Here is a 13,738-nt window from a genome sequence, read left to right as displayed (position 1 = left end):
TTTAGCGATAAAACTGGGCTTACCTAATGATTTGGCGGATTAATTTGTGAGACATGTGAACAATGTCATGTGAGTGTTATTACCAGGGTTCTGTCACCTCTGCGCTTACAGTCCGGAATTACAGTGCTTGCTTGGATTCATGTGTCACCCTATACTTCTGAATACTTCCGTCTACTAAGCCCTTGCCAAAAATAGAAAGACTAAAAAAGAAAAAGACAAAGCCTTTTCTCTCTCTCCATCCCACTTAAACATCGCACTAATCATTTGGGCCATGGAATTGATTACTTTGAATCATAGGATGTTAGAGTTAGAAATAATCTGGCATAATCAGCTCATTTCTCAATGAGAAACAGTCCACTGACTACCCGCTCCTGCCCCCTCCCACTCCCATTTCCAAGTGCAGACTCCAATATATGTCCTTCCTGCTCCTAGCCGCTCTCTGGAGGAGTTCGGCTGCCCATGAAGACCAAAGTTTTTTACTTATGCCTATTTGAATTCTAAGTGTTTGAGGATACACTTTTTTCGCTTTGTGGAAACAAGAAAAACTGAATGCCCACTTGAGAAAAAAAAAATTTTTTTTTTGAAGGGTACTGAGACCTGATAAAGGAAATGCTTTACAGGGGCAGCTCTAGAGGGTCTCACAACAGGAGGACTGAGATGTTACCATTTGCTGACTCAAGTCCAGTTGCCTTCTGCTGCTGGAATTTTTTCTGCCCCAGATTTAAATTCTTAGCAAGAGGGACACTAAGTGACCCGATGTGGGTTATGTACCCATTTTTCAGTTGGGATGGAGTATTAGGCATCCCTACCAGAACCACACCGAGTCAAGGGCAGTAACCATAGAGACACTGCATAGAGAAAAACACTCCTGTTTTTCCTGCAGAGAGGAAAAAAAAAACACCTAAAATTAACTGCTCTGCCATGGAATTTCACACGTGTGTCATGAAGCTTAATTTTGGGGTCTTTCTGGCTTTAATGACCCAGTTTTTCACTCAACACCCTGTGTGATTGGTCTTGATTTTGGTTCTGGACTATGCTTTGCCTCCCAGCTTATCCCACAGTTTTAAAAAGAGCCAATCTGCTACCCTGCTTACCTTGTTCTGGATTACTCTTTAGCTAAGGCAGTCTATCTCCTAGCTCCATAATGAACTAAGAAACAGACTCAGGAGAAATGGGATGACTTACTGAGCTTCTCCAGATGGGTAGGGACAGGTTTAGAACTAGAATCCAGGTATCCTGATTCTTCATCGAGGGCTCTTTCTTACTAGATAGAATTATTTTCAGTCCAGCATTTGAGAGCTAATGAGAAAAGGAAATTGGAGCTATTGTCGGGCATCAGCACGTTCAGAAAAGATTTAAAAGCGCTATGCCTTTTGTATGTAGGGCTGCAGTTGTGATTTGGACACATGAAAAGTTAGATATAGAATGTCAGCAGTATTGTCCTGCTGGAATTGTATAATTATTAAGAAGATGGATGGGTAGTTTTGAATAGAAAGCTTTATGAATGGATAAAGAAGTTGTGGTATATATATATGTATATATATATATATATATATATATATATATATATATATATAGGAATATTATGCAGCCATCAAAAAATGAAATCTTGCCATTTGCAACGACATGGATGGAACTAGAGGGTATTATGCTAAGCAAAATAAGTCAATCAGAGAAAGACAAGTATCATATGATCTCACTGATATGAGGAATTTGAGAAACAAGACAGAAGATCATAGGAAAAGGGAGGGAAAAATGAAACAAGAGGAAACCAGAGAGGGAGACAAACCATAAGAGACTCTTAATCTCAGGAAACAAACTGAGGGTTGCTGGAGTGGTGGGGGGTGGGAGGGACGGAGTGGCTGGGTGATGGACACTGGGGAGGGTATGTGCTATGATGAACACTGTGAATTGTGTAAGACTGATGAATCACAGACCTATACCCCTGAAACAAAAAATACATTATATGTTAGTTAAAAAAATAATAAAAGTCAAGTGGAGAAAGAAAAAGAAAAAAAGGAAGCTTTAAAGTACTTTGTACTTTTTCATACAGGTGACAGGTGGGAAAAGAGGGGTGCCAGGCAGAGAACTGGAGGTTTGTGCCAGGAGTTCCAAGACCAGGAATGAGCCAGGCTACCATTTACCCAAGTTCTGTTGTGACATGGAATTTCCCTGACCCCATGACAACATCTGCTCACTTTGGGAGTGAAGAGCTACACCGGTGTCTGCGTCCACAGCAGACCTGTTTACTACCCACAACACTGCCCCTTCCAGGGAGTTTCCCTTCTTTGGAACTCAGGAGTGTCATCTGAGAAGTCCCACACCTAGGACCTCCCTGTTTTTAATAGCCCTGGTCCTAGGGGCAGAGAAAGAGAAACATTCCGACAGAAGATAGTGCAAAAAAGAAACAAAACTTTCCTCACTTGGTGGAAGAGACCGAGTCACTTCCCAGGCTCAGGCTAAGGAGATCTGCAGATTTCTGCTATCACACTTTTGGAACATTCTTGGGACTCTTCTGTCATAGAGAAGCCCAAGTCGCATGAGAGTCCACAATGGGAAAAAACTAAGATAGTCCAATTAATAGCCCCAACAGGTAGGCCAACATCAAATGTCAGCTATGGGTGCAAACCGTCTTGACAATCCCAGGCCAGTAGAACATCATGATCACTATAGCTCCAGTCAACACCACATGGAGCAAAAGAATGGCCCAGCAGAGTCCAATTAACCCACAGAACAGTGAAAGAATAATAAATGATTGTTGTTTTAAACCACTATGTTTAAGGGTCCTTAGTTATGCAGTGATAATCAAAGAGCCATAATATTTTTCTTCAAAGGAGAGTAACTGATACTCTAAACTCTAAAAACTAAGAAAATACATGAAGAGATCGCTTTGCTCTCATGGTTGCTTACATTTTTCTAATACAGCCCATTAAAGTAAGAAAATCAGAACAAAAAAAAAAGAAACAAAACTTTCCTCTTTCCGTGGCTTAGTCAGAGAGGTTACTTGAAGGAGACTATCCAAGGATGTGTGGACTGGCTCCCTTGTGCATGAGAGAAAATGTAAAGAGTACTTTTGAGAAGCAGTAGGATCTATTGCATTGTACGTGAACACTCTAACTTGTGTTGTTTCTTGTTTTTACTTTTGCACTGGCCTTCCCAACTCTGGTGAAAGACTCATGGGGCAGTATCATTATCACTTGCCTCCATATAGCACTTTATATGGTGATTTGTAAACAGTACATGCTTAGAAAATGTTTGTTGCTGATAAGAAAATGTAAATTTACATTTTTTTGGTTTATTTTAAAAATCAATTGTATCTTAATGGAAGTTACTGATTTATTCCTCAATCTTTGCTGCATTTCCACATGTAATCCCTTAAGCCTTTTAGGTAAATCCTCAGTATTAACAGAAATATGATTTTAATCTGGATTACCATGAAGCAATTAGAATTGGCACACAGTTTGTTGATAAAATTAGAGACACATAACACTAGAAGAGACTTAAGCTTTGGCTCTCAAACAAATGCTGTCCTGGATAAATAAAGACTGATTTTATTTTTTTGTTTCCTTAAGTAGGCTCCACGCCCAAAGTGGGGCTCGAACTCATGACTCTGAGATCAACAGTCACACGCTCTACTGACCGAGCTAGCCAGGTGCTCCAATAATGGCTAATTTTACATAAAATACTGCTATTTACTAAAATTATAGTTATTTGTTTATTATGTATGGTTAATTCTATGTGAATATGTATTATAAAATGAATATGGTTAATCATATGAATAGTTTAACAAGACAACTATATTTGAAGTGTCTTTCTAAAAGTATACAGATAGTACTTTGAAATTCTGTATTAGTTTGCAGGGACTGCTATAACACAGCATCACAAACTGGGTGACTTAAACAACCAAATTTATTCTTTCACAGTTCTGAAGGCTTGAAGTCTGAGGTCAAGGTGTTTGTGGGGTTACTTCCGAGGGCCAGAGAGAAAATCCGTTCCACGTCTCTCTCCTAGCAACTCTCAGTCGCTGGCCATCTTTTGTGTCCCTTGGTTTGTAGAAGCAACTCATCCCTGCCTTCATCTTCACATGGAGTTCTATGTCTATGTCCTCTTTTGATACGAACACCAGTCATGTTCACTTAGGAGCCTACCTTACCCCAGTATGACTTCATCTTAACTAATTACTTCTACAATGACTCTATTTCCAAATAAGGTCACATTCTGAGGTACTGGATGGCAGGACTCCAGCCTGTGAATTTTGTATGTGTGTGTGTGGGGGGGGGGGTGGAGACAAAATTCAACCCATCATACATTATTAATCATTAAGAAATTTTTCTTTCAATCTAATTAAATGATTTGTTTGTTCAATCAGGTCCCATTTCCTTTCTTCTTTATGGGGAAAGTGGGCTTGATTCGGCTCCTTACCTATGGCAGAGAAGATGAACCTCTCTTTCTACCCTATTTTTAGCTCCTACTCAAAGCAGGAGGAGTGACTAATGTCATCTCGTAAACATTCATTAGGCCACTTTCTTTTCAGTGAAGTTATTGGGCCTTAAAGGCAGGATCCAGTCCTGAACTTTGTTCTTTCCCTGTAGTTCTAATTGCCATCCTGAAAACAAACCTGTCAAAGGCCTTGGTCTTCCTCCCAGAGAAGGCAGGCCTGGCCAGCTACCCTGCTTGGTCACGTCTAGCTCCACAGCCAAAAGGCAGCTGGCTAATTCTCTTCCGTGCTACATCCATTCACATCACAGTGTTAGGGATGGAGTCAAAAGCTCCTTGCAGATGCTGCAGCTTCTGGGCCTGACTCATGCTCACCAGCCACCCTGCATTGGGATAAGGGGTGGGGGTGTTTTTTATCAGGGGCCTCTCCTGACTTTAGTGACCCCTGGGCCATGTGAATGTGCTTCAGAGTGGGCTTTCCTTCAGCTCATGGTGAGATCTTACACTTAGGGCTTGGGAGTCAAATCGGCAGATCCAGGAGAGGAGACATAGGATGCCTCCCTCAGTTTAACCTTAAATCTGGGCCCAGGGCTCAAACTCAGTTTTGCCCCTGCATTGAGGTTTCTCAGGCACTTGATCAAATGTTAGGAAAACTAGTACGTTGTTTCTCGGTAGCTCTTGTTTTCCTTCTATGCACCTTTGATATAAGCGACTCAGTGACATGCCCGCTTGTTGGTGTCTTCCCCTTTACTTCCTCCATCCCGCATTGCTGGAAACAAGTAGAATCCTTCTCCACCAAGAAGAGCACTCCTCTCCAGTATTCAGCCAGATGTTCCGCCACTTACTCCCTGGAGCTTTCCTGGTCTATCTTCCCCTTCTGTCCTCTCTCCAGATCTTTCAAATCCCTGACCTCCATTGCTGGCTTTTGGTAACTGCTTCTTCTCTTTGGATTTGTGGTTCTGTAGGGCACTGTCCACAATTTGCTCGCTGACCGTGGATTGTATTGTAACGATGGCTGGTGCCAACATTGCTGGCCCTTGCTCCATCCGTTGTCCCTCCCGGGAGAGGGTGTTCCCAGTCTAGAAGGCAGGGCTTCAGGCCATGAGGACAACTTCAAGACAGACATGGTTCATGAAGCCCGTATCCCTGCCAGGCTGATAGGCTTGACTTCCAAGCCAGAGGCGGTGTTTTTTTCACAGGCGTATATACCCCAAACTCTACTGGCATTTCTTGTGTCTTCCACCTTCATGATTAAAGAGCTTGGTGTTTTTTGTGAACAGAAAGACTTCTCTGTGCGCTTTGAGACTACCTGTCCTCCAGTCTTGTACCCTGACCCTCGCACTTGCTCAGGGACCCCGAATCTCTCGAGCGCTTTCAACCTCTCCTCTGGTTCTCATTGTTCTTTTTTTTCTTTTTAAGATTTTATTTATTTTTTTATTTGGAAGAGAAAGAGAGAGAGCATGAGGCGGGGCGGGGGGCAGGGGGCAGAGGGAGAGGGATAAGCAGACGCCCCAGTGAGCAGGGAGTCTGATGCTGGGCTCGATCTCAGGACACCAGAATGCTGACCTCAGCCCAAGGCAGACGCTTAACTGACTGAGCCACCCAAGCGCCCCCTCACTGTTCTTAACTCTTTACTCCAAATGATTCTCCATTGAAAATTGTCTACTCTTTGAACTCTCTGGCTCGTCTCTTTTCCACCAACATTTAAATGTGGCCAGGACTCCTCAAATAATCTCAACACTGTCTCCCCTACCTCCTACCCAGTATCTCTTCTCCTGATAAAGTCAAATCTCTTGAAAGTGTTGTTTACATTTCCTATTTCCGCTTCCATGCCTCCTATTCATGCCTCAGGTCCATGGCCAGCAGGCTTCCATCTCTACCGCGTCAGCGAATACTTCCAAGCATACCGCAAAGCCCCAACTGTTAAATCCAACACACACTTTTCTTTCCTTGTCTTACTTGATCTCTCTGAAGCAGTGGGCACAGCTGGACATGCGTTCCTTTTTGAGATGTTCTTTTCCCAAATACCTCTCTGGCCTGTCCTTCATTTCCTTGTGGTGTCCACTCTTCCATCTGCCCCTTAAATATGGATTTCCTCAGTGCTTTGTTTGAAGCTCTCAACACTCCTCACTCTATCCCGTCTTCCTGGGTAATCTCATTCCATTGCTGGCTTCAATTCTCACCCTTATTCTGATGATTCCCAAATCTGTCACCCCACCTTCCTTAGCACCAAAGCCAGGGAGCCACCTGCTTCCTAGATACCTCCTCGCCCATGTCCTATGGGCCTTTCAGATGTAGTGTTCTGAACCTGAATTCATCATCTTCCCTACAAAACTGCCTTTCCTTCTGTGTCCCTCATCTCAGTGATGGACATCACCATCTCTCCAGGGGCCCAAAGCTGAAACCTGGGCAGTGTCCTCTACTCTTACCCCGTGTACCCCCTACATCGGCTATGTTCGGCCCCTCGCCTCTCTTTCCTGGGTTATACCCTCCTCACTAGCTTCCATCCCTCTGCCTCTATACTAATGCTACATTTGCCCTATTAAAAGTAAGCTAACTCACTCAAGACCCTGATTAACAACTGGACAGATAAACCTGCCCACCGGGTCCTTCACAACCCAGTCTGGCTTTTCTCTGTCCATAGTTCATCACCCTCCACTTGAATCTTTGGTCAAATACTTCCTCTTTTCCTGGAAGCTACCATGACTTTCCATATGTTGCTCCCTTTACTGGAGCACTCTTCTCCCTATTTTCCCTGAAAATGGCTAACTCCTATTCTCCTACTTCTACCTCTCACTGGGAGACCTTGGCAAGTTTGTTTAACTTAGCTGTGCTTCAGTTTCCTCGTTCTTTTTAAAAAAAAATTATTTATTTATTTTAGAGAGAAATAGCATAAGCTGGGGGGTGGGTGGGGAAAAGCAGAGGGAGAGGGAGAGAGAGAATCCCAAGAAGACTCCACGCTGAGCACAGAGCCCGATGCAGGGCTCAGTTTGACAACCCTGAGATCATGACCTGAGACAAATCCAAGAGTCAAGACGCTTAACCAACTGAACCACCCAGGCGCCCTGAGTTTCCTCGTTTCTGAAACAAAGATAATAATAATACCTGTCTCAAGGATATCAGAAGAACTAAATGAAGTAAAATGTGTTTAAGTGCTTAGGACTTCGCCTGAAGCATGGCAACTACTCGATAAATATTAGAAATTATTATTATTATTTATAGAACTCAGTTTTTAAGTCACTTCCTCCAGGACCTCTTGCCTGACCCAGGAAGTCTCAGTGAGTTGACCTTGTAAGTAACTCCACGAACCAGTCACCCTGTCCTGTAATCACCTGTTCGTTTGTCTGTTTCTTCTCTCTTCACCAGCTGCACACACACACACACACACACACACACACACACACACACACACTTCTCACCAAGGTAGCTTGTGAGCCCTGTGGGAGTGGGAGCCACACTGCTATTTTTGCTATGGTATTCTGGATTTCTGGTAGAAGCTCAGAATTTTTTGTTGACTGAAAAAATGTGGATGCAGTATGATTCCAGCATGTTTCTGCTATCTGCTTCTGTTCATTCTCCACTTCCTGGAACAGCTCTGAAGATTTTGAGCCCTCCTCAAGCATGGGTTTGTGGATGTTTACAACCTTGCTAAGATTAGGAAGGAGCATTAATGAAGTATTACCAAATGGCCTTCCTCACATACTTGCCCTGTTTAAGTACATCATAACTGTGATTACCCTTGGCAACAGCCCAGCAACTAATAAATTGAATCCTGCACATCCTATTGGACAGCAGCGGCTAATCAGACAACACTGTGATCTGTTTGGTCCTGGCACTTGTCTGGAAGATTCAAACTAACTGTAGTAGCCAGCCACTATGTTTGAAATATAATGTGGGGCCTATCCTGACTGTTGCTGGTGTTCATTTTTAAGTTCATACATACCAGTGGTATGGCAAATGTGTAACACCTGGGATCTCCCGGGAGAAAGTCTCGAATTTGTAGCATTTGATCATGTCCACAGTGTAAATAGTGCTACCTTGGCTAATGTCAACTTGATGTTCTAAAATTCCTGAAAATGGAACAGTAACTTTTTGCAAGTGGTGCACGTTGGCTCCAGCACACCACAGTCTGGATGCATGGGTAAAGGCACTATGTAAGCTTTATTTTCATAAATTATAATCCATCTTAAATTCATAAGAGTTAACTGTTCATGACTAGAAAAAAATTCAGAGAGAAAGCAGTGATTTTGAGAGTAGCCTGGCTTAGGTGATCTCTGGGTTTTTCCTTGGCATCTAAGTTTTTCATCATGCAGGCCAGGCCTAGCCCTGTTCCACCAGGGGGAAGGGCATGGTAGGCAGAATAATGGTCCTCAAAGATGTCCATATCCTAATGTTACCTTACATGGCAAAGGGGTGTTAAGGATGCAGATGGGATTAATGGTGCAAATCAGTTGACTTTAAAAGAGGGAGAGTATCCTGGATTATCCAGCATAGTTCAATGCAGTCACAGGGGTCCTTAGAGGTAGAAGAGAGAGAACCAGAGAGACAGCAGCGTGAGAAGGATTTGGCCCAAAGATCCTAGATTTGAGGATAAAGGACCCACAAGCAAAAGAATGTGGACCGCTTCTCGGAGCTGGCAGAGAGGCAAAGGAACAGATTATCTCTCCTAGTGCCTCCAGCCTTGCTGACAATTTGATATTAGCCCAATTAGACCCATGTTAGATTTCTACCTTATATACTGTAATATAATAAATTTGTGTTGCTTCACGCCTCCATATTTGTGGTAATGCAGTGGGAAACTAACTAAAGCATTACCACTATCACTGAGGACCCTCTGCATTTGCCAAGAACCTGCTTACCTTTGACTCCTTAGTCAGTTGGCTCCAAATCCTTGGCTCTGCAGCCTTAGCTGTGATTCTGCCTTTGGCCCTTTGATCTTGGTTGTATTTAATCTTGCTGGCATTTGAAACCTGGCTTTCCTAAATAAACTGATTTGTCTAACTCTCTTTACCAGAACTTATTGAGCAGGTACCCAGCCAGGTCACCCCGCATCATTCTCCTTATGAGGGAAAAGGGTATTTGTTTAGTCATAGTCCCAACACTGTTCCTGTCTTCCATTTCCTCAGTCCCCACTGTGTTCCACATTTCTAGCACCTAAATCCTAGACAATGACAAGAAACTTTCCTCCAAACCATTAGGAAGATCAACCCTCATAAGAGAAAGAGTGAGGGCGCCTGGGTGGCTCAGTTGGTTAAGCAACTGCCATCGGCTCAAGTCATGACCCCGGAGTCCTGGGATCGAGTCCTGCAGCGGGCTCCCTGCTTGGCAGGGAGTCTGCTTCTCCCTCTCACCCTACCCCTTCTTGTGTTCTCTCTCTGTCTCAAATAAATAAAAAAATTAAAAATCTTAAAAAAAAAGAGAGAGAGAAAGAGTTAATGTCACCTGTGTTTCCTGACGAAACTACAAACACCTAGGTTGGCATTCATAGCTTCCCTAATGTTGCCCCAATCTACTTTACTGAAGGGATTTCTAGATATTCCTTGACTGAAATGTACAATTCAATCACAATGGGCCTAAAGCTATTTTTTATTTCACAGCTTCTTAACTCATATCCATCATCTAATGAATAGTTACTGAGTGCTTTTCTAATACCTGTGCTGGGCATGGTAAATGGTACAAAAAGTAAGACCAAATAAAATGAGTAAAACAATGGTTATGCTGTTGAAGAACTCACAACCTAATGAAAGACATTAAAATATGTCCACAAAAGTTCAGTAACTTCTGAAAATGGATGACAGGGATACATGCCACGTACCCTGGGAGCTCCGTGGAAGGAGGGGCCTAGTTTGTCTTCTTTGTGATTCTTTCCTCCACTCAGAAGAAGCTGTACTTTCAAGGAAAGGGCCCAGAGCTCAGGAGCTAGAAACCTGGATTTCAGCCCCAATTCTACAATAATTTCTTGGTGAATTAGGTGAATTGCTGAGTACTTATTCATGAAGAAAAAAAAACGGGATGGATAATACTCATAGAATTGGGAGTAGCAAGAGTGAGAATTAATAATGCTCTGTAATCTTAAAAAAAAGAACATGCCACTCCAAAATATTCCACTTTGGCCTAAGGATTATTTTTTTTTGCTGAAGGCAATTAAGAAACAGCAAACACACAAGGAGCTTCTTTTCTTCCCTCTTTGGGTTTAAACCCAAGATATAAATTTCCCTTTGTGGAGGTCCACCCCCTCTCCTCTCCTGTACCAGAAAGAGAACAACCCTTAACAATGGAGACAGAAAGTCAATATGGAGATGAGTCTGCACAAACAAACCTTACTAGAATAACCTTACCTCTCATTAGTTCCCCATGAGTCTGCACAAATAAACCTTACTAGAATAAACTTACCTTTTATTAGTTTCCCCCTATGTTTACCTTCCCTTAATTTACCACTCCCAGAAACCCAAACTCCTTTTCCCTTATCTTGTCACTTCTCCACAACTGATTGCCCTTTGTTAAAATGGTATATAAACCCCAGGGTCGAGCCACTTCTTTAGGCCTTCCCTTCTTTTCTATGAAGGCTTCAGTGTACATAAACATTAAAATACTGACATCAAATAAAATTTGTATGCTTTTTTTCTGTTAACCTATGTTTTGTTAGTTTCATTCATGGGTCTCAGTCACAGAACATAAAAAGGTAGAGGAAAAGCGTTTTTCCTTCCCTATACTTATTTAAATAAAACCTATTGTTTATGGCTGGGATCATATGCCATTTCCCCCCTTCTTTTATATACATATAGTGCTATTTTTTGTGGTCATCATTAAGGACTCCCCCCCCATAAACTATTTGTACATAAATGTACAAGTCAATGAATTACTGTCAAATGAACAATCCTGAAGACAGGCATATTAGCCAAGATTCTTATGTTGGAAATGATAAGACTCAAATTAATCTAGTTTAAACAGAAGATGACAAGTTGCACACAAAATCAAATGGTGGGAAGTATGGGGATGGAGCTGGACTTGGGGTGACCTGGGACGAGAACACTATCACTTTCTCTCTCCCTATTCTCCCTTTGCTTTCTTCCTTCTCTGCTCCTCTCCGCATTGCATCATAGCCTCATGGTTTCAAGATGCTTCCCCCCAAAGCCTCTTTCTTTACAGTCTCAGACCAGAAAAGAAATTCTCTCTCCTTGACTTAAAAAGAAAAACATCCTGGGATGTCTGGCTGGCTCAGTCAGAAAAGCACGAGACTCTTGATCTTGGGGTTCTGAGTTTGAGCCCCACAATGGGTGTAGAGCGTAAATAAATAAACTTAGAAGAGAAAAGAAAAGTAAAGAAAAAATCCTGGTAAAGGCCTATTGTCTGGCTGACCTGAGTTACATGCCCACCCCTCTGGTCAAGGTAGGGGGTCTGTTACCAGAAGAAGAATAAGGCAAGATAAAAGTCCTGGTGATGGAAAACAGTAGCCACAGACCCCGGGGCCATTTCCTGTTCAAAGGCCCAAATGATCATTACTTTCCCTACAGAGGAGGCAATCCTCTCTTTAATGTTGCAGGAGTGCTGTTATCCTAAAGGAAGCCAGAGATGAGGACCACGTTTAACATAAAAATACCAGAGGACTGATTTTTGAGGACAGAATAGCTTTTGTTCTTCAGACTGTCCCATAGGCTGGCTCTCTGCAACTCAGGTTGGAGTCTAGAGAAGGGTCTCTTTGTCTCAGCACAGTTAACATTTGGGGCCAGATACTCCTTGGTGTGGGGGGCTGTCCTGCGTTTTGCAAAATGTTTAGCCACATCCCTGGATTTACTCTCCAGATGATGGTATCACCCTCCCTCTCTAGTCATAAAAAATAGTAATGTCTCCAGACTATAGCCTCTGAGAGACAAGATTGCCTTTGGCTGAGAACCATTGGTCTGGAAGAAAGGAACGACAGGAAAAAAAAAAAAAGGCTCTGTGAAGAGGAAAGAGCTGATGTCCAAGGTGCCAGTGGGAGCAGCACTTAACTATGTCTGTGGTACCAAGGATGTGTTGGGTAGGTTAACAGCGCTCCTTGGTGAGATACCTCTGAGACTACTTGATGTGGGGTGGCTGGTTTCTGTTAAGCAGACAGGCTGAAGCTGGAGAAATATTTTTGTTATTTTTGACAGTTATTATGACCTATTTTACCTTTGGGTTGAGGTGACTGGGAAACAGTAAAGTTTGAATGAAAGGATGATGTTCATGAATAAAGTTAACGATTTTTTTTTTTTCTTAATGGCAGGGTTAAATTCATACATTACTGCTGTGGAATTAGAATTTTAGAAGTGTCAGTTATATTAATCTACATTACGCTACTGTAAAATAGGGATGAATTTCCTGTGAAAACTGATCCCACACAGATCATTCTAAAATTAGAAACTAAAATTCTCAGGTATTACCAAGTGTTCAATTTCAATGCCATGGTAAATGGCCTAAACATGGGAGAATGATCGAAACAGGGGCCCTGAGATATCTTTGCATGCAGTAGGTTACTCACCACTTTTTGTAAGAATTTATATCATTGAGAAGAACTTTCATGGTTTTGTTTTAAAATAACAATTCTGATTCAACCTGCAATGTGCTTTGCAGCAGTAATGGAGCAGGAGAGAAGATAATAAAAGAAGATGAAATTCTTCAGGTAGGTCTCCATTTAAAAGTTAAAGATCATGAACAGCTCTTGTTTTTTACCTGTGCAGCATCCCTTGCCCCTTATTGAGGTAAGAGAACATCACCCATTCCATGTGGCCCTGTCCTTCCCTCACCCCACCTCCCCACCCCGTAGCAATGGGCTCAGAACCTAGCCTTGGCTGGTTAGACTGCCCTGGCAATTTGCATCTTGAATGGAGTGATGTTATTTGAGTTCTGAGTCCTTCTCAAAGATGGGCTATTTGGGTTTTCCCTCCCAGTCCATCAATTCTCTGAGCCACTAGTATCCTTCTAATAAAGTATATTCTTGCTTAAGTGATCCAGAATCAGGTTCTGCCACTTAGAAGCCAAGAGAACTATAACTGATAAAGAGGAGACTCCGACCAAAATATTGTGAATGGTTTGTCACCATGGCTCAAGAGAAAGAGAGGGAGAGTAAGCAAAGAGTATAGGATCAGAGCTGGTCTGTCCTGGCCGTGTGTTAGAGTATGGGATCCATTGATATGTGTTTTCATTTGTTTGTTTTTTAATCTTCCACTCACATCAAGCTTATATGCAGACATAGTGATGTAGGTGCTAATGTGGCCTGATTGATGTCAGGATTCCCAACATGTTTAATTATTTTCTGACTATGATGCCTACCATTGGC

The sequence above is a fragment of the Zalophus californianus genome, chromosome 7 (assembly GCF_009762305.2).
Source record: "Zalophus californianus isolate mZalCal1 chromosome 7, mZalCal1.pri.v2, whole genome shotgun sequence".
NCBI classification, from domain to species: domain Eukaryota; kingdom Metazoa; phylum Chordata; class Mammalia; order Carnivora; family Otariidae; genus Zalophus; species Zalophus californianus.
This window is presented reverse-complemented; position numbering follows the sequence as displayed.